Source organism: Uloborus diversus, chromosome 5 (genome assembly GCF_026930045.1).
Source record: "Uloborus diversus isolate 005 chromosome 5, Udiv.v.3.1, whole genome shotgun sequence".
NCBI classification, from domain to species: Eukaryota; Metazoa; Arthropoda; class Arachnida; order Araneae; family Uloboridae; genus Uloborus; species Uloborus diversus.
The window spans coordinates 97,670,873-97,691,575 of NC_072735.1; the positions used below are offsets into that span (position 1 = coordinate 97,670,873).

The following is a 20,703-nucleotide window of genomic DNA, read 5'->3' on the forward strand; positions in this document are numbered from 1 at the left end:
AGGGCTAGCAGGAAGGCTTTTTGGTGCCATTTCGTCACTCATCTGCTCGCCTTTGTGCAGTCGTAAGGGTTTTTTCCAACATTAAGACTCCCTTGGAAAAATGAGACGCGCCTCGTTGCTATAGCAGTAGACAGGCGCAGACATATTGGCGGTAGCTTTTCTCGTGATGGTCGGACAGTATGTCATGTATATTTTAATTTTGTAATTTTGTTTATAAGCTGCATTGGAATAGTTTGATAAGCTCTTATGAGGATAATTTCGCTTATGGCGAAGCTTTATGGTATAAGGGATATTCCCCAATACATGAAATACACCGCCAGCTCAATCAATTCCTGCCGAGGACTGCAGTTTCGTGCTTATTAGCACTCATCAGCCCGGCATAGGAGGGACTGCGCTGGACGTGGAAAACCTCTTAAGGAAGCCTAGAGTGCCAAACAAACTGGTAGATAATACAGAATGCTGTGCCGCGCGGTTTGACCCGCGTTAGTAAGACAACTGTATTTAAAAACTATTTTAAGTATATCGCGCTATGGTATAAAATTACACACCCTTATCCATTGATGTTTTCCGTTAAATAAGAAAATCGAAAAAAAATTCAATTAAAAATAACTGAAAACCTTTGATTTATAAATTAATTTAATTTTACCGGTAGCTTAAAATGAAACCGGCCGTTGTTGGCAGAGCGCTTTACCGACTAAGCTATCCTGACAACACAAATAAAAACTATTGATGTAATAAAAAATGCATCAAAAATATTGATTTAATTTCAATTCATCGCTGCTACTCAACTCCTATTAGTCCATATCATGATGTCTTAGAGCCTTCCTCAATAAATGGAATATTCACACAAAAAGAATTTTTCAATTCGAAGCAGTAGTTCCTGAAATTAGCTCGTTCAAAAAAACAAACTCTATAGCTTTAAATTATTAGTGTATATTTCTCGTTTAATTTTGAGCAAAAAACGTCGTGGTTCCCCAACAGGAAACTGTAAATGTTCCATAAATCCTGATCCAATAAAAGATTCACTTTGAAAAACTTCATCGGAAAATACTTTAAGCTGAGAGTATATAAAGGAAAAAGTAATATTTGAATAATATTTCTATATCAATGAAAGAGGGGTTGAACTTGGAATATATAATTGATTTTATTAAAAATATTCATGAAATAAAATGCAATTAAAACATGAATTCGAATAACTTTAATTCTTTAAAACTGAACTTGTCTCTTTAAATTTCCGACAATAATCAAACATATCACCGTGTCCTTCCTAACAGAAAAGAGTTTAAAGAATTTTGGGGAAAAAAATCCTTTCAGCACTTAGACTGTATAAATTCGATACCTTTGCATTGAAAAATTTAACTCATAAAAATAGTGATGATTAGCGAGATTTTTAATATATTTTATTGTGTTTCAAAATATTGATGACAATAGTAATTGGGATATTCAGTGCGTTTCAAAATGATAAATCCTTCCTCTCTTTTCTAATCTTTAACTTGTAGTTTAGAATAAGAACTCTCTTTTTCTGACTCTAATGGTTAGAAAACTCTTCGGTTTAAATATTTTGCAAAAATTTTATTTTCTTCTATATCAAATTTTTTATCTATAATAAAATCATTTTGATGTTATTTCATTTGCGGCCGGTTTCTAAAAAAATAGGTTAATTTATATCATAGATCCCATTAATACGTTTACTTGTGCTAAGTCTGAATTTATATCATAGTTTCGTCTTATCGCAAGATGACAATGGCTGTTTTTCTGTTTTAGGAACGATTTTAACAGCTAGTTTTAAACAAGTAAAATGGATCATGGTTGCAGATTTATAACTGTTTAAATCCGAACAAAAATGCATAAGATGAAATTTGTTCAATAATTGTGTAATAAAATGAACAAGACCGATTTTTTTCTGTTCTGAACTGTTCATGGTGTATTAGGTAATATGTTGTGAACATTTTATGATATGTGTAACTTATTTTACTACGAAATTCTTAAATATCGGGGACTTTATACTTAGTCACGCGTTTAGTTAAATATTTATGTATTTTTGTGTGGTTAGTATTTGTAGAAGAAAGTAGGATGGTTAGAGTGTACCAATAATGATGAAAAATCTGTAAAGAAATAAGAAAGACAAGATTACGTATTGAAAATTTATTTCTTCATTATTTTACAATTTTATAAGATTCGAATCAAACCCACGTTTTGATTGATTATAAATATTTGTACAACATAGCCTGTGACGTCATCCGTCTGTAAGATGAAATCTCTTTTCTCTCTTTTTCGAGTTCTGTAGCTCAAGAACTTGTCTGTAAGAATTTAAAGCTCAACAACAAAATAACTTAGAAGTAAAGACACAGTTTCCAATGTTATATGTATATACATACATACATACATATGCATACTTACATTACAAAATGTACTAATTTTCTCAGTATTATTTTAATTCGAATACAAATGGATTTGTAGATTTAATGATTTCTCAAAAGTTGTTATGTTATTATTCACAAAAAGATGTCTTCTTTCAATGACTTTAAGCGAACGTATCTCAATAGTTCCTTTCCGTTTGTTTTTTTTTTTTTTTTTTTTTTGCATGTACTTTTTTGAACTAGATAAAAGTATTGATGAACTTTCATGTCGCAAATAAATGAAGCAACTTAAAACGCCAAAAGCCATTCACACAGGTGTTTCGATAAGGTGAGAATTATTTCGGAAATACATTTCAAAAATTATGGTATAAAGGTATTTAGTATAACTTTTAAAAAGATAGAAGTTTACTATTCACACATTAAAACTTCTATTGATTATTTATGAGTCAATTCTTTTTTTTTCTTTTTTTTTAGTGACAAATGAAAGTAAATGTGTTTCTTATTTTCAAAATTAAAAATTAGACATACCATATGCACAAAATTTATTAATTTTCCCGTCATAACATTTATGTATACATTACCTTCGCTTCAATTTTTTTTCGTATATTATAAATCAATTTTGTTCCTCAAAGACATGTGAAAAATTTTAGGCGTCCATTACTTTTTACATTTTAAATGAATAAGCATCAAAATGACTTATAATTAATGTTTCTTTGATAAGACATTGTAGTTTTTTTTTACTTATGAACAAATTTTTATGCTCAAGATAGTTTGGAATTATATGATTTTAAAATACTATATAAAGATTTGTTTCAAGAAGTTGTAGGAATTTGTTAAGTGAATATAATACACTTCTCTAGAATTTGTACTGTTTTATGATGAACTAAAACGATTTTCAATAAAAAATTAAAAAAAAGGTTTTATTGAATAAGTGGACAACATTGTAAGATTTTATCGCAATATGTACCCACACATCCAGTTGTCTAATTTTGTCATAACAATGTTCACAACTGACATTGCAAATGAATGATATTGTACACGTACACACAATAGTATTTATTATAATGCAATTATTAAAAGTAAGAGATAATTATTATACATATTTTTATTCAAAAATATATTAATATTTTTATTAATTGTTACATACATATTTATTAAAGCTGACCGGAAAATTTTAAATTTAATGTCATGCAAGTAGTTTTAATTAAAGGGTTTGTAAAATTAGTTCATTAAATAAAAACGACAGACAATACTACGAACTGTACATTATCTTTGGTGTAAATATAAACATATAAACTAAATGGATTTAAACAATATGCATAACTATTTTACCATCGTTAAGAGCCATACACTATGTGATGAATATTTTACTTGCCAACAGCATTCAACATGTTTTAGTTCATGCAATAATTATTTCATAAAAAGCGTAAAAATAAAAAAAATACTTGCGTGGTACTTGTTTAGCTTGTTGCTTTCAAGTAATAAGTTCAACTCAAGTAATGAGACCAAAAAATACAAAATGTTATTTTTGACGCAATAACAAATAATAATAATAATAGTGATTATAAAGACATATACTTTTTATTAAAAATCTATGACACTTTCAGGGTGTAAAATAAATTTACTTTCTTCCTTTAAATATGAAAAAAAAAAGCATCAAAGGCTATTTTTTTAACGAAACTGCATTTTTCGAATAAGAGAAGAAAACCACTACAGAGCTAAAAGATCTCGCTACAAAAATTTGCAGCTTAGTGTAATTTTCATAAATTAACATTTGCCATTGAATTCAAAAGATATAATTTGAAAATTGCAAACAGAAATAACAATGAAAGTGCAAAGAATTATGAGAAAAGTCTTCATTCAGATGATAGGTATGAATTTTAGCACTAAAAGGGAATTTAAATATTACAGTAGAACCTAAAAAACCCTGCCTAATGTGGACCGAAAAGTCAGCTGGTTTGTACAAGCTGCCTGTGCAACAGGTTTCTTCGCGCGGGGTTTTCTCGTTCTGTCGGAATATGGCCGAGTTTTTGAAATCACTCAGACTATTTAGTGCCGAGTTCTCGAGGCTCTACTGTATCCGAATTATTTATTTGCTAAAAGAAATGTTTTTTTTTTGTCTGCATGTGTGTTCAGGTTTATTAAAGCGTAAAATCAGAGTTATTAAGAAACGCAGGTCCAAAAACAAAACAATAATCAAACGCATTTTGTTCAAAAAACCTTGAATAATAAAACCAAACTAAATATCAACATGACACACTTCAATACTTTTGTGACTAAGTACAGAGATGCACAAAATAAACAATATATAAATATTCATGTTTATGTACAAACGGTAAAACAAAATGTTATACTAAAGATACTCTGGGCACCACTTTCCCGCCAACACAGTTGGAGGTAGTGAAAGGTAATAAAATCTTTAACAAACTTTAAACAAATCTCTATGTCATGACGAGTCATAACGGGCAACTAGTTAATCCAACACGGGCGATGATTGTTCGCTCCTCAGGCACGTACAAGATTTCACCATAAAATCGAATCAGAAAATGTCACTTTCCCCAGACTTCGCCATTTTCTAGAGGAAGTCATCTTCAACGGCGCTGTTTGAAATTTACAGGGAATAAATCTTGATTCCCATAGCTAAAGAAGTAGCACTGTGTTGGAAAGTAAGGTTTTAAAGTTCTAAAAATATAAATTTCGCTTCAAATGAATAAAAATTTAAAACCCTGAAAAACCAAAATCTATAAGTTGATTTCTTAAAATAAACCCTAAAGGGATATATTTGATTTAATATTTGCATCTAACGACATGTTTTGTGCTTCATAGGAACTTCTGAGTTAGTTGCGTTACAATTTGGGAAGAAAAAAAAAGAGCTCTTCTAATATGAGAAAAAAAGCAGAGTGCAGATAAGGCCATTAAAGTTTTTAAAAAATCTAAAATTTGTAGAACGATTTACCTGCAGCTTAAATATAGCTTTACGTTATTAAAATATTAACATTAAAAATTATAATAATATCTTTTGATATTAAAAGATTTTTTATAATTAATAAAGAACCGGTTTCCCTGTTATTTTATTCGTATTCAGAGATTAATAAAGTATTCAGAGCTGAATAAAGCTACTGGTCAATGCTACTAAAATAACATAGATTATAGACAATTAGTAATTACAATAACATAATTTAATGTTATTGTAATTACTAAGGCTTAGATATAAACTTTTATCTCGTAGCAATATTTTATGCTCTATTTACCTGTTCATATGGATCACAACGAATGTCATCCAATAGATAATGAATGGGGTGGAACTGTTTTGTAAACTCAATTTTAATCAGTTACGGATTAAATCGTGAAAAGATCCAATTACTTTAGTAATAGTAGTATAACTATATTTTAGAAAAACTATGTAATATGATGTAATTAAATTTTGTAAATACTTTTTATTTTAACTTTATTTCATTACTTTATGACATTATTTGTAACTTATTATCTTTGTTAAATCATAATTCAACAATTGTTCACTTTTGTTTCATTGTATTAAACATTCTTTTAATTTTTTTATAATATCTTTTGGACACAAAGTCGAAGACTTTTTCGAAAAGGGGAAATACCATATTTTGGTCTCCTCTGTTGTTAGTGCCCAGAGAAACATGTAAAACCACCACAAGATAACTACACTTCCAGATATCCAGATTTTTTTTTTTTTTTTTTTTTTTTTGCGCTCTTTCGTCAATGAAAAAAAGCATACTTTTTTCTAAAAAAAAAAAACATAATTCAATTTTTGTGTCCAAGAAAATATAGTGTTCACTATTTATGCTACAAAAATAATCTTAATTTGGCCCCGGTATCACCTTTTAAAAATTTAATACCAGAATTCCTTTTTTTTTTTTTTTTTGTCAAATTTTGACTAACTTTATGTAATGCATATATTTTTTTACATTTTTATTTCTGTTTTTACATTAAATTTATTTTTCTATTATTTACTTGAAATGAACGTATTTGTAGTTTTATGCCTAGTAACTCAAAGCAGCTTTTGAAATAACGTAAATAACATCCCAAATTGACCCCATGCGAATTCAAAGCGATTGGTTAAGTTTTTCATTTTTTTTAAACAGCTTTTTGCAAAAATAATAAAGATCCTGTTTTTTTCATACTTGAAATGCATGGTTTCTCCTACATACTTGTTGGGACTGCAAGTGCTACTACTCGAGCCATGAGAATAAGGATTTATTCCATTTATCTTCTCAGGGCACGCCAGATGATTAGTAAACAAGTGTCCATGAAATTGGTAAAAAAGAAAGTACGTTTCTTTATACTTTTTTTTCTGCATTATAAGCGTAGAGAGAGATAAACTAACGGTTAAAAAGTTAGAACGACGGTCTCTTCGAAAGGGAGTCCCGCGCAAAGTAAACTTGGGGAGTTTGGGAAAATTCCTCTCGTCCCCTCCTATCACATTGTCTTGTGTCTGTCTGTCTGTTCATCATCAGACTCTGACGTCTTCATCATCGTGGGAACATTCAGAGAAAATCCGACCAGATTCGACTTCCTGATGTTCCAAGAAGTTTATTCCTGCGGAGAGAAAGATGAATTTAAGTACCAAACAAAACTTTTAATGATTTCATACATTACGTCAATAAATAATGTATTAAATGCTTTGTAAGCATAACAGTTGCCATCTTATGCAATGTATGATTCTTGCAGGAAGCCATTCGATAGTGCAATAATGAAAAAAAGTGAATTGAATAACAGTCAAAGCAATATAATAAAGTCTGTTTTCGGATGCAGAAGTTACATTCCAACCAAGGACTGTATGGAATTGGCAAATGTACGACTAAGGCGAGTCTATCAGAATGAGGATGTTATATAAACATTTAATGGCGCGTGTTCCGCTCATTTGAATGAGACTCTGTTTAATTTGAAGGCTAACATACATCTGCAAAAGCTGACGTCCCTAAAAGTTAATAGATGTGTCCATTTCCGCCTGTAAACCAGATGTTTGTCTTTCCATAAAACCCGCGGTCAGACAGTATTTGCTCTCCTTTCTCCGTTATCAAAATAGGAGGTCTTAAAATATCCTAAAACTTGAAGATAAATCGTCAAATTTAGCTAGGTGTTGGTGAAAAATTAAAGATTGATTGCTCATATATTCTGCCCCACGCAGACTGTAAAGTCGCTAAAGTGGAGTGATACCTCCCATTTCTCGACAAGTTTTTAAATTGGCACCTTTTCTTAGCATTTCGGCTGACTTTTAGACCTCATATACTGATAACGAAGAGACGCAAGCAAATAATTTATGCGTCAAAAATTTTTTTCACTCTGGTTTTTCGATTGCTTCCGATATAATTTTTCACCATTACACAATTTGTGCGGTCCCGTGGTCAGACTATTTCATCGTCTAATCCGTTTAACGTACGCAATACTGTGTATGTGAAATTAAAATCAAATTATCTCTGCTTCAATTCACGTTTCCAAGTATCAGAGTTGACTGGTTTTAGGCAGGACATCCCCTTTAGAGGAATCTTTAGCTACGACACTGTATAAGTGCAAGGTCCAATGCACAATTTCCTCTCTTTCTCTCAAATTTATTACCACAAGAGTAAAACAACAATATTTTCTGTAACTCCTTTATATTTTAGATTTTATTAAAATCTATCAAAGCAAAATGTAAAAATCACAAAATCGTTATAAAAAGGCACAAAATGGTCCATATACTTAACACAGGTGTAATTTATGTATTTTAAAGCAATAACAAGAAAAAAAAAGTCAAATTATTTTTACATTTAGACTCCATTCACGCCCTCCTCGTACTATTCATTGCTTTTGCTGCCTAAGTCTTACAACAAAAAAACCCTTAAAAACTCTATAATAACGAATTTGTTGAAAAAAAATATTAGTTATAAACTGTAAATTATAATGCGTAGTTGGTATTTCAAATATCACTGCACAGTATTATTATTATTCAGTTAAATGTAGCAACATTTTGCTTTGTAAAGTGATGCATGATTTTTATTTTCTGAATTCAGATTTGTTGATATCTGCTCAAACTTATAGTAACCATTAGTGTCCTCATATGATTGCGTAAAGTTCCGAAGCATAGAGATCCAATATTTAGTGAAACATTTCCTTAACTAGTTAATAATGATTTGTAAAATAGGGGAGGGTGACCCAAAGTGGGCAGGTCGCCCAAAGCGGGTAAGGCTTCGTATGCGCCCCCCCCCTTATTGCTGTGTTAGCGGCGATGAATACGTATGTCGTGTTTACCCGAACACCCTCGAGTGAATCCCGATCCCTGAGTGAATTTACCCGAATCAGCAGCAGTGAAGCGGCATGGCGCAACCAGGCTTAAAATCAAAAAAGATACATTCAAAAAAATGAAGTTTTGTAGCTTGTGATTAGTCGAAGATCAGCTTTTTTTTTATTGTCAATAATATTAACTTATTCTGACACTACGTACCCTTAAACTACGATGGCCATTCCGTTTTTTTAAATTAATTTAAGGTTATAATTATTGAAATAAAAAAGTGCCTTTTGACAAAGCGGGTATAGGACTTAATCATATATTTATTTAAAATTTCTTGACTCGTGTGCCGACTTTGATTTTCTCTTTCAATAGGATATGTATAATTTTAAAAAGTTATTTTAGAATGGCACAATTAATTATTCTATTAATTAACTTAGTTATTTCTTTATGTTTTATAAACAAATGTACTGACTTTATATTGGATAAGTACAACTGTTTTATATTTTTTATGTAATGACAGGTAGATAGTCAACTATTTTAATCATTTATAACTTCATATTTGATTAGCAAATGTACCAAACCACAATTAGTTAAGCTTACCCGCTCAATGGTAGGGCAAAGCGGGTTTTTCACATGTTTGTTAAGTTTGATAATAAAAAAATATTGGGTTTGAAATAATACAAAATTCACTTTTTATTTTGAAGTTAAAGAACCCTGCTAGGAAATAAAACCGAAATTGTTGCGATTAAAATCCAAAAACTACAATTTTCGACAGTTTTTCGAAAACTTACCCACTTTCCGACACCCTCATCGATGTAGGGGAATGTGGGCAAAGTGAAATGGTTAAGATGACGGAGGTTTTTCAAAGTGAATAAATTGGAAATTTGTTTTGAAAATTACAGTGCATGAAGAAAGAATATTTTATTTGATAATAAAATCGTCATTGAAATAGTATTTTTTGTTCTTGGCAGTAAATTTTTGCTTTAAAAAAATAGTGGACATTTTTCACCTTTTTTTTTTTCATGAAGCAAATTGAAAAATGAAATATTTTTGTAGTGAAATATTTTCTATTCCATTATAAAAAGTATTTTTTATTAAATGAAAAAGTAAAAAGAAGGTTAAATGAGTAAATGAAATTATACTGAAAAAAATAAACGAATAATTAAGTAAAATAACTAATTAATGCATGTAGACGAATAAATGAGTGAGTAAAAGAGTGAATGCATGAGAAAATAAGTGAATAAATAAATAAATAAGGGAAATAGCTAAATTAAGGTATGTTAATAAAGTTATTAATAAAAAATACATAAGCGATTTAATAAATGATTCTACAATTAAACGATATTTACTACTTCACTTTGCCCCGCATGTAATTGTCTAATTGTACAAAATATTTAAAATATAAATAAGCTCAATATTAACTACATAAATACTGCACCAAATATTAGAATATATAAATTAATATTTCGACTGAATTACGAGAACTTTATCATTTAATAATACTAAAAATAATTCTCAACTCGCAACAAAATATTACAATTTGAGTTTCAATTTTTGAAAATAGCTTGTATTATCATATTCTATATCTTTCAGAGGTAATTTTTTTCTTGAATGGAATTGACAACATGTGTTACTACATAGTTAAAATATTACCAGATAGGTGGCACTGGAAGCAAAGTAAGTAGATAGATAGATATATAGATAGATAGATAGATAAGTAGATAGATAGATAAATTAAGTAGATAGATAAAAAGATAAGTAAATAGATCGATAGATAAGTATATAGATAGACAAATAAATAAATAGATAGCTAGATACAGATAAGTAGATATATAATATAGATAGATAAGTAGATAAGCAGATATATAGATAGACAAGTAGGTAGATAAATTGATAATTAGATAGTTAGATATATAGATAAATAGATAAGTAGATAGATAAATATATAGATAGCTAGATACGATATATAAATAGATAGATAGATAAGTAGATAGATAGATAGAAAAATAGATAAGTACATTGATAAATAGGTAAATAGACAGAGAGATAGACCGATAGATGTGTAGATAGAAAAATAGATAGAAAGGTATATTGATAGATGGATATAGCTAGATAGATATAGATAGTTATATAAATAGATAGATAAATACATACATAGATAGATAGATAAGTAAAGAGATGTATAGATAAGTAGATAGATAGATACATTCATAGATAAATATATAGGTAGATAGATAGATAGATAGATAGATAAGTATATAGATAGATAGAAAAATAGATAGAAAGGTATATTGATAGATGGATAGTGATATAAAAAGATGGATATAGATAGATAGATATAGATAGATAGATATAGATAGATAGATATAGATAGATAGATATAGATAGTTATATAAATAGATAGTTAAATAGATATAGATAGTTATATAGATAGATAGATAGATCTCAAAGAAACTTAGTTTCTTTTTGAATCAAAATTTATCATGTTCATTCACTGGGCCAATTTGTGTTCATTTACTGGTTCGAGGTGTTCATTCACTGGGTTGTTGTGCCATTTTTTCTTCAAACACCGAAAAAAGTAGGAAGCGGTACCATTTAAGTTCCCGCGATTTTTCAGAGATATTTACATAGATCAATTAAAATGTTTTAGCTATTACGATCTGTATAGTATAGAATTTAAAATTACTAGGATTTTTTAAAAATGAAGTTTTGCTTAACTGTTCATTCACTGGTCGGTCTACCCTATTCCCCTGCCATTACATTCATGAAAAATCTAGTTTACTGTGAAAATGCGAGCAAATTTAGTTTATTTTCTAGGTCTCGCAATGAATCGCTCGGCGAAGCAAACGTTCAAGAAATTCCAAAATGTATCAAATACATTTTCGAATGAGGGAAAACATAATAGCTAATATCACACTATTAGGGCAAATTCCACTAAAGTAACTTGATTAGATTCTCTTAGATGCTTACGATCTTTGAACCAGGAGATGTTTACAGTAACTATGTTTGAAAACATTCTATCTTGTGGTTTAGACGATAGTTAACCATATTAATCCCTACCGCTAACCAATCATGTGGAAGGTCTATGCAAGGAAGGACAACACCGGGAGATGGAATTTGTCGGCAACACAAACTTGGAGTCTAATTACAGTGCAGTTTGGCTCCGGTTGTGTACGCGGACTGTGGAGAGCACACTGAGTGAGGTAATCATTCCAAATAATTGTCTAGGAAGCACATTTAATAAACTTGAATCCATGGTACCGACTCACGTACACAAATTAGCTACGCATCAGTATAAATTAGAATGTATATGGTGTTTATTAAGTTTTGTATTGAAAAATGAATTTTTAAAAACTATTTAGTTTTATCAAGATTTTCCCCCAATAGCACACTATTAGCTAAAGAATGTACAGGATGGCCCAAAAGCATGATAGAAAGTACAAGATCATTCTGAAAAAAAAAACAGCATGCAAGAACATGAAACCAAAGTTTTTTAATACAGATATAAACTAGTATGTTGTGGCCATCACGAAACTTTCTTCTATATTTTTCCTTTTTCTGATCCCTCCCCATGCTTGACGAGGAAGCAATATTCCCAACAAAAACAAAATTACACATGCAAAAACTTGACGACTATCCCAATGTCTGAATTATTGCAAAAGCAAAGCAAAGAGCGAAAATTGAAAGTTATTTTAAAAGCCTTGCTTGAATTAATTACAAATATTTTATTTGTTAACAAACATAAGATGGCAACAGTTAAAAATTTTAAATCATTGGGATAATATTTCCTTATACCCACTAAGGGCTACTTGCCGATAAATTTTTCTTTCATTCCGTTCATTATTTCTTGAGATACAGCAGTCACAATTGACGACAAAAAACGTTCTACAGCTCAACCCCCGTTTGAGTTATTGACACCAAAATTGAATCAGCACCTGTTCCTGTTAATACCAACAAATGGACCAAATTTTGTTTGATTCCGCCAGTAACTTCCTGAGGAATAGCAAGCACGCGTAACTCGAAAAACGTCCCATTGCTCCACCCCCCTTGGAGGAATTCGCGCCAAAAACTAATGGGCACAAGTTCACATAGGGGCACATATGTGTACTAAATTTCGTTCGATTTCATGCGGTAGTTTTTGTTGTAGAGCGGCCACAAAAAACTGGTCACACACAGACGTGACACACATACATACACACATACATACATACACACATACATACATACACACATACATACACACATACATACATACACACATACATACATACACACATACATACATACACACACACACACAGACAGACAGACATTTTCCAAAAATGGTCGAAATGGACTCAGCACACCTCAAAACGTTCGAATCCGTCAAAATTCGAAATTCGAAAATTTGCACGAATCCAATACTTTCTTCTATATATTAGATATAGAAGAAAGTAAAAACATTTAATGTACAAGATTAATGTCTACCATCCCCAGCTAGTGTTATGAAACCGGTTCCAAAACTCTATCCTTATACGCTGGAGTGTAAAATTAAATTGCTTGTAGCTTCAACGGCATTTCCAAATAAAAAGACAAATGTGAAAACTAAACGTTTATTAAAACTTAAAATGGAATGAAGATAAAGAGGCAGTTTTCCCGTTATTGTCAGTATTGTGAAGGCGGGCGTGCTCCCTGCTGATGCGACTCACTCAGCCAAGTGATACAACTTACTGAAATAGTAAGTGAAGAATGTGTCCTCTTACAGAGTGTGTTGTAAATGAATCTCAATTTGGACGATTTCAGGAGTTCCAGTGTTTTAAGAGGTCCTTGATATAATCCTGTAGGAATAGCCGCCAGAGTGGTGTAGTGGTTAGACTCTGATCTCTTTCGCCCAAAGGCGCAGTTTCGATCCTGGCTGTCGTTGGTGGATTTTCAAAATACAGAAAAAATCGGCAGCATCCATGTCGTATGATTATGCTGGATTGTAAAAAATCCCTCAAGGACTTGTTTGGCATGGGGCATCTCTTGGCAAAATTAAATTTCTATCGCAGTTTTGCATCAAATAGAGCCCAGGTGCTTCCATCTAGTGGCGAAACTGGGCGTCGAAATTCTCGTGGCAATGGCAACCCACCGATATTGGTGGCACGTGAAAGAGTGGTTGCAATGCGGGGAGGGGGGCGCACTAGGTCTGCAAAAGGCACTAAGGCACTGCCTTTACCGCAGCCCCATTAGAAAGAAAAAACCCTGCAGGGAGAAGTCGTTTGCATACAGGGTCAGACTATATGACGGCCATTCTGTCTCGTGCCCCATGAATTTCTTTGCATCCAATACGACGAAATGCTCATCAAACATCACTTTAAGCCGAGTGAAAACGTCAGCAGTTCTATGGAGAAGAGTCCCATCTTGTATGAACCAGTACCAGCGTGACACGTTGCGACAGCCTGCTTCAGGCCCAAAGTGTGGATGCAACCTCACTGTTTTTGCCTTTGCAATGATGTTTGGGATATGCTTGATTGTTGGGATGCCAGTCGAATGGAAGTGGTTGACTGATCCACATGGAATGCACGTGCTTGCTCTCAGTTGTCATCGGTAATGACTGCGGATATTCATTTCCCCATGACATGCTTCTTGCATCCCAAACATTCCCAGCAGATTCAGATCTGTGTATTAGCCGGTAAGCAATGAAAAGCAGTGCGAAATTAGCAGTGCAGAACATTAGCCAAACGAGGGCGTTATAATGCTGTGTTCGATAAACTATGAGGATAAAAGTAGTCTGGTCCAATTTCATTTCTAGATTGCTAAAATTCGATTTGTTAGAAATTAACTTGATTTACATCTAATCATTGAAATGCTTAAACAAAACAAATGTAGTTCATTATTTAATTTTTGTCCATGAGTATCGCATAACACAATGCAATATTTATATTTGAATAAATGTTAAAATAAATTTCAAATGCATAACCGACGTAATTGGCGATTGCAAGACCTTCTTTAAGTAAATGAGTAATGTTATTTATGTTCATTGAAATAAAATTTCAGAGTTTTAAAATACAGTTTACTTTAAGATTACATGGAAGAGCTTAGATGGAATTGATGAAAAAATGTTTTTTAACATTTCTGGAAATCAAAATGTTCTCTTAAGCTTATAAAAACATTTGGATGAAAAAAAAAACGTTTATCAGCTAAGTATGATTCCTATTAAAAGACTTTAAAAGTAAACAATATATACAAGTCTGAAATTTTTATTCAGATCATATTCAAAATCATTAGAATTTTTTTCCTCCCTTAAGGAGATAGGAACTGATGCAGTAAAAATTTAATTATGCTAAAAAAATATTTTCTAAACACATTTTTAAAAAATATTTTAGTAAAGTTTTTATAAAATGAATGGTTTATTTGTCGTTTTCTGCTAAAAATTAAACTTAAAAAAAAGAAAGAAAGAAAATATACTTAGCATTTTTTTTTTCAGATACAACACCTAACCAACATGAATAAATTGGTGCATTGAATCTGACTTAATTTAACTGCGAAATATTTATTCAGAAGTGTTGCAGAAGTCATTTTTTCTAAGATCTTTTTACTTACTGGTGTTTTTTTTTTTTTTTTTAATATTCTTTTTATTGTTCATAAAGTGATTATTTATATGGCAGTGAGGTTTTTATTACTTTTTCATAAGGAATTGATTTTGAATTTCGTAATATTATTCTTCGAAAAATGCTCTTTTATTTAAAAATCGGAAAAATATTTCTCTGCATTAAATTGTGAATAAAAATAAAAGTCATCTACAATGTTTTATTTATTTCTTATTCGTATTTCATATCATTTTGAGTTAATTTTTCATCATTTTATGTAACTAAGGAATTAGTTTTTTTTTAATTTAAAATAAGATTAAGATTTAATGTTATACATGTTCAATAATTAGACTGCATTTTTTCACTACTGTGGTTTTCCGAATGTATCAATCGGGAAAAATTTCTCTGCATTTTACTGTAAATTGAAATTAAAGCAATTTGAATTGTTTTATTTATTTTTTCCCATTTAAAAAAAATATATTTTTAAGTTAATATTTCATAATTATATGTAACTGTGAATTTATTTATTTAATTCATAAAAATGGTCATTTAATTGTTATAATATGTATTCAATCAAAATGCTGAATTTTCAACTGTTTTGCATTAATCTTTTTTTTTCTTAGAAAGCAAATTATCATCTAACTGAGGAAACGTAACAATTAAATTTGATTTTTTAACATGGTGATGTTTTTGTTCTGAATTAATTACTAATTTAGTGTACTGATACAATGTTTATATATTTTACCACTAAAGAGATAATTTCGAAACGATCAAGCAAAATATTTAGCTTGTGAAAAGACACCCTTATAAAATTCAAAAATTTCTTCATTTTATTTTAATGCAGTATTTTATTAAGTCATATTCAGCTTATTTTTAAACAACAATATATTTAAAAAATATCAGGTTCATGTTAAATAAATGTTTAATTCATAATATTTTTACTCTAGGTGAAAATAATCCTGTTCTTTTACAGGTAATTAGTCGTCCTTATCGTTTAGGTTACTATTGTCATCACTCAATGTCGGATGTTTAGGGACTAATGTCGGAGAGAGGACTAGGCAAGAGCCTAGTGCTAATTCTAATAAAGATTCAAAGACGTTATGACGGAACTATTGGCTTTATTCTAATGATCTTTTTATCTATACTTCCTTTAACTCATTCAGGTATTTTGATCTTTAGGGGAATGTAAACTTTAACTAAGAAACTTTCTCGTTCGAATGTTAATTTTCAGAGACTAAGGTCCAAATTAGAACTATTGCAATTTTACCGACGGATTTTTTTTTTTTTTGTCTTATACTATTACTTATTTTGTAAATATTCGAATGGAAATTTTTTACTTCATTTTAGAGTCACCAAAAATATCTCAGCATTTGATGACAATATCTCTTTCAGGAAAATTAGTGACAGAACGTTTTTCCAAGTAGAAAAGGTGACAAGTGGTGTTCAATTAACAACAATTTAGTCCTTTGAACATCAATCTTCACCCACCGAAGGAGGCATTGAGCCACCATGGGTGGTCTAGTTGAATTAATAAAATCCGTTCTCACCGCTGACTTGTTTGGAATTATGTCACGTTCCTCGTTGGTCACCTTCAATGTGTTTCTCGGTGAACGCTTAAATACTGTCTTTGCTTTTCAGCTGTACACTGCACCGACACCAAGTGTAATTTTATGGAGTTCCGTTGCATACCGTTTACGGTCACTACTAACGCATCTGCAGCGCCACAACACCACAGCGTTACCTATACATTCGTCACATGTGTCAGCACTCTTTATCAAGACAATGCGCAGAGACACAAAGCAAGAATGTCAACAAACTACTCCTAGTAGAGTACTGCAATTTTTCGCCCTGATCCAACTCCTGATCTGTCACAGCTGAGTATATCTGGGAGTCCTTGGGAGCGTAGTAGTTAGATAGAAATAGAGTACGTTTGCACTAACTGAAATAAGGTACACAGGTACTCTATGCCTCAGTGCTCGATCGTACCGCATCATGCTTTCCCGATAGAAGTTGCCCAACAAGATACTAAAACATCAATTTGTCATTTTTTCCACATTAAATTCTCATTTTTCTTCGGTTTTGTAATTACTTATATCAACGGTTATAAGCTGTAATTACTTACTTAAACTGTATTTCTGACAACTCAACTTGGGTGTGCAAATTTTTATGGTAGTGGGTTTATTAGAAAATAAAATGTTGCAAGAAGAAAATAGATTCGGTTAGTTCTAGATAAACTTCTAGTTGTTCCATTATTATCATTATTATTTTTTTCATTTTTAGTTTAAATACTGTTTTTTCTTAGTGTAACAAACTAATTATATCATTAATTCAAGCATCAGCAGTTAGTTTTGGACCAAAATAAACTATTTCCAACCCTTTTTGTTTGTATAGAATAAGCATTGTAAAAAGAATGTTTATGTTATGCACATAACAATTACGGAATAAAAGTTGTTTATTTTTGAAATGTTATGTATTGTTCATATTATTGAACGTTTATGTTAAAAAGTAAAAGTAATTACTGACTAATAGATACTTAGAAAATTCTTCAGTAAAATTTTCTGATGAATAGAGACTGAAAATATAATCATTAAAATGTCGAGTATTCTTTATTAGCTTTCACAAAAAATATCAGAGCAACTTTCGAGTCATCAAAGGGAGCAGTTTTAATTACATCTTCACTTTTTGCAGCACCAAATTTTAATATTCCGCGTATAGTAAAGCTAATCGTACAGAGAGCCATCCAAGTAGTCTTTATCAAGCCAACTTTAATATGTTCCGCTCAATTTGAAAAGGGAAGATAAGGCAAGTTTTCCTCTTGTCAGGTTACCATATTGTCTTTAATAAAAAGTGAACGAGCTTTTATGCTTTGTCCCCTCTGAAGAAGAGAGGAGGGAATGAGCTGTGATTAGTAATGCAGGCGGCCGAAGAGACGTCCATCTAAAAACACTTAGCAGGCTCTGCCTCTCGTTTCATGTTTATTCAAGACAGACAAATGTTACCCCTTGCTATCGATCCTGCCACGAGATGGCGCGGAAGTCTGCACATCGATTAGCTCTTTCCGAGAAATTGGAAAGCAGTTGGGTATTAAAGGTAAGAAAATTATTCAAGCTAGATGTGGACAATTTTTATGTGAATTTTAGTTCTAGCCATTATTATTCGACCGTGAAACTTACTCATCTCTTATTACTATCTTATTTCTTACCAATGTAAAATATACAATGCAGCAAAATGTTTCGTGAAATACTACTTTTATGTGTTACTGAACAATTTTCATGGACAAAGAATTTTGTCTTATCAAAAGCAAGAAATTAGATGCGCCAAAAGACCATTTGAAAAAAAATTAGGTACAAATTGAAAAAAATGATCCTTTTCTTGGTAAAAATTCATAACAACTTTCCCTTTTTTTAAAAATTAATGATAAGATATGACCCGGACAGTCCATTTAAAGAATCATTAATTGCGTTAGTATAGGGTAATTTTTTTCAATGACACTCCAGTTCAAAAAATTCCTAAAATTAATCAAATCTAAAGTAATTAAGCATGGGGTATTACTCAATAAGTATGTAGCAATTAAGCATAAATTTAATTGCATAATTTTAATGCGAATTTTACGAATATATTTAAATTTTTAACGCTTATTTATAGTGTACATTTTTTTTTAAATGCGTAACATTATATTTCGGAACTTTTGTTTAACACTAATAAAATAAAATTTCGCATTAATGAGATTTGAGTATACTTCAAATGTTTATAATTACCATCAAAACACGTACTTCAAAAAAGATTTTTAGAAGTTTTAGATACAGGGTGCGCTGAGAGATTAGAAAATTAATTCTAGCCCCAACATAGTACGTTTTCACATTTTACAAATGTGAATCCTGAATTATTACCAATCTTTTTACATAAGTGATCAGATATTAAGAGATAAAATATAAACTTTTCATCATCATACAGTTTTAAGCGCATTTAGCAGAATGGAATAAATATCTACTGATCGTGATAAAATCTATTTTCTAAACATTAAATTAAATTTTAAATAAAATAATACCCAACTATAAACGAGATGAAATAACGTTACTGAAGTACAAATTGCAAATGTTACTACATGAACATGTTCTTAAATGATGAGAAAGTTTTAAATGCTTAAAAAACACTTACAAAGGATATATTTAAATCTGACCCATTTTTGAGTAAACAAGTAAGCCTTTTCACGCAAAAATAATAGTTCTAAGAAAACTGAAACACATAATAAAATTAATTTTAAAATTAGTCTTTAACTACATTAGTTTCCCATAATCGTTTTTTCTCAGAAAGATAAATATTAATAAAATGTTTCTTTCAACTTTCTAAAAAAAGTTCATATTTTTTTGGTCTTATGATTTTAACTTCCCAGAAAGACAATTAGGTGGAAAAAATAACAGTGAGTGGTGGAAAACATTTTGAATTTCGCTGAATTCATACAAAAGTGTAAACTTTAAAGAAAATGCTACACTCACTTTTGATATTGGATGTTTTAAAATTGCACATTTTTCTCAGGTTTACAGTTTACACTAATCCATAAAATACGTAAGCACGAATGAAAGAATTGCGCATCGTGGGTTGAATACTACAGCTAGATAACGTTCCTTTTTTTTTTTTTTTTTTTTTTTTTGCTTCTAGGAAAACTTACTAAATTAGATTTTTCCAAATGAGGGGGGATGTTAAGATTTATTGTAATTCTTATTAAACTACCATTTCTAAATTTCCTTCAACTAGACGTATTTATGACGCTTACTAGACGAAAAAACATTTTCATTTAAAGGGAAAGATTTTATCAATTTATTTATTTATTTTTAATTTGCAGTTACCTACTCAGCCGTCTTTTTCAGTCATGCGGATAAGGATCTGATGTCTCGCTTTTATGGTCAAGCTGTCCATAAATGTAATTCTCAACGCAACTTGGGAGTGTACGTGGATCCTAAAAAAATGGATATTCCCATATTGCCGCTAAATTTTCTATCATACAGAACTTCTTAAGTGCTACAAAAATGATTCAACTGCACTACATGTGACTCACTGACAACAAGTTACCGACCTCTGATCTAGATGATAGTTTACCAGTTAAAACGCCAAGTATAACAGCTACAACCACAAAACATTTTATTAACTCAAGTAAAATACAGTAAGCTCTTATTGCAGCGAATGGCAATACAATTAAAAAGCCGTTTAAACGAAATAAATGTTCATTCCCCTTTTAACTGCCATTACATTCTTGCATTTTATTACAATGAACTTTCCTTTAAAACGAAAACAACTTGCAATCCCTTACGGTTCGTTGTAATGGGGTTTTACTATAGTTATAATAAAAGTTAAAATGATCCGAATAATTGCGCATTATACTTTACCTTCTTTAAACGAGTTTGTAAAAGGAAAATTTAACTTCATTTTTTACGCGAAAAATCCCACAACAAATTGTAGAAATTATAGTTTTCTATAAATAAATCTAGATGAATATTTATGCAAGAAAAAAATGACTAGTAAAAAGGATTTTAATTTAAAATTACAGTAATGGACA

The 20,703-nt window shown here is 30.7% G+C and overlaps 1 protein-coding gene across 1 annotated transcript in view; it reads right to left on the reverse strand.

The window, feature by feature from the left end:
- Positions 1-2,556: 2,556 nt before the first annotated feature.
- Positions 2,557-20,703, reverse strand: part of LOC129222214 (uncharacterized) — a 395,332-nt gene continuing 377,185 nt past the window's right edge. The window contains exon 5 of the mRNA XM_054856692.1: positions 2,557-6,926. The gene's annotated coding sequence lies outside the window, so the exon portion shown is untranslated. The remainder of the gene's footprint in view (positions 6,927-20,703) is intronic.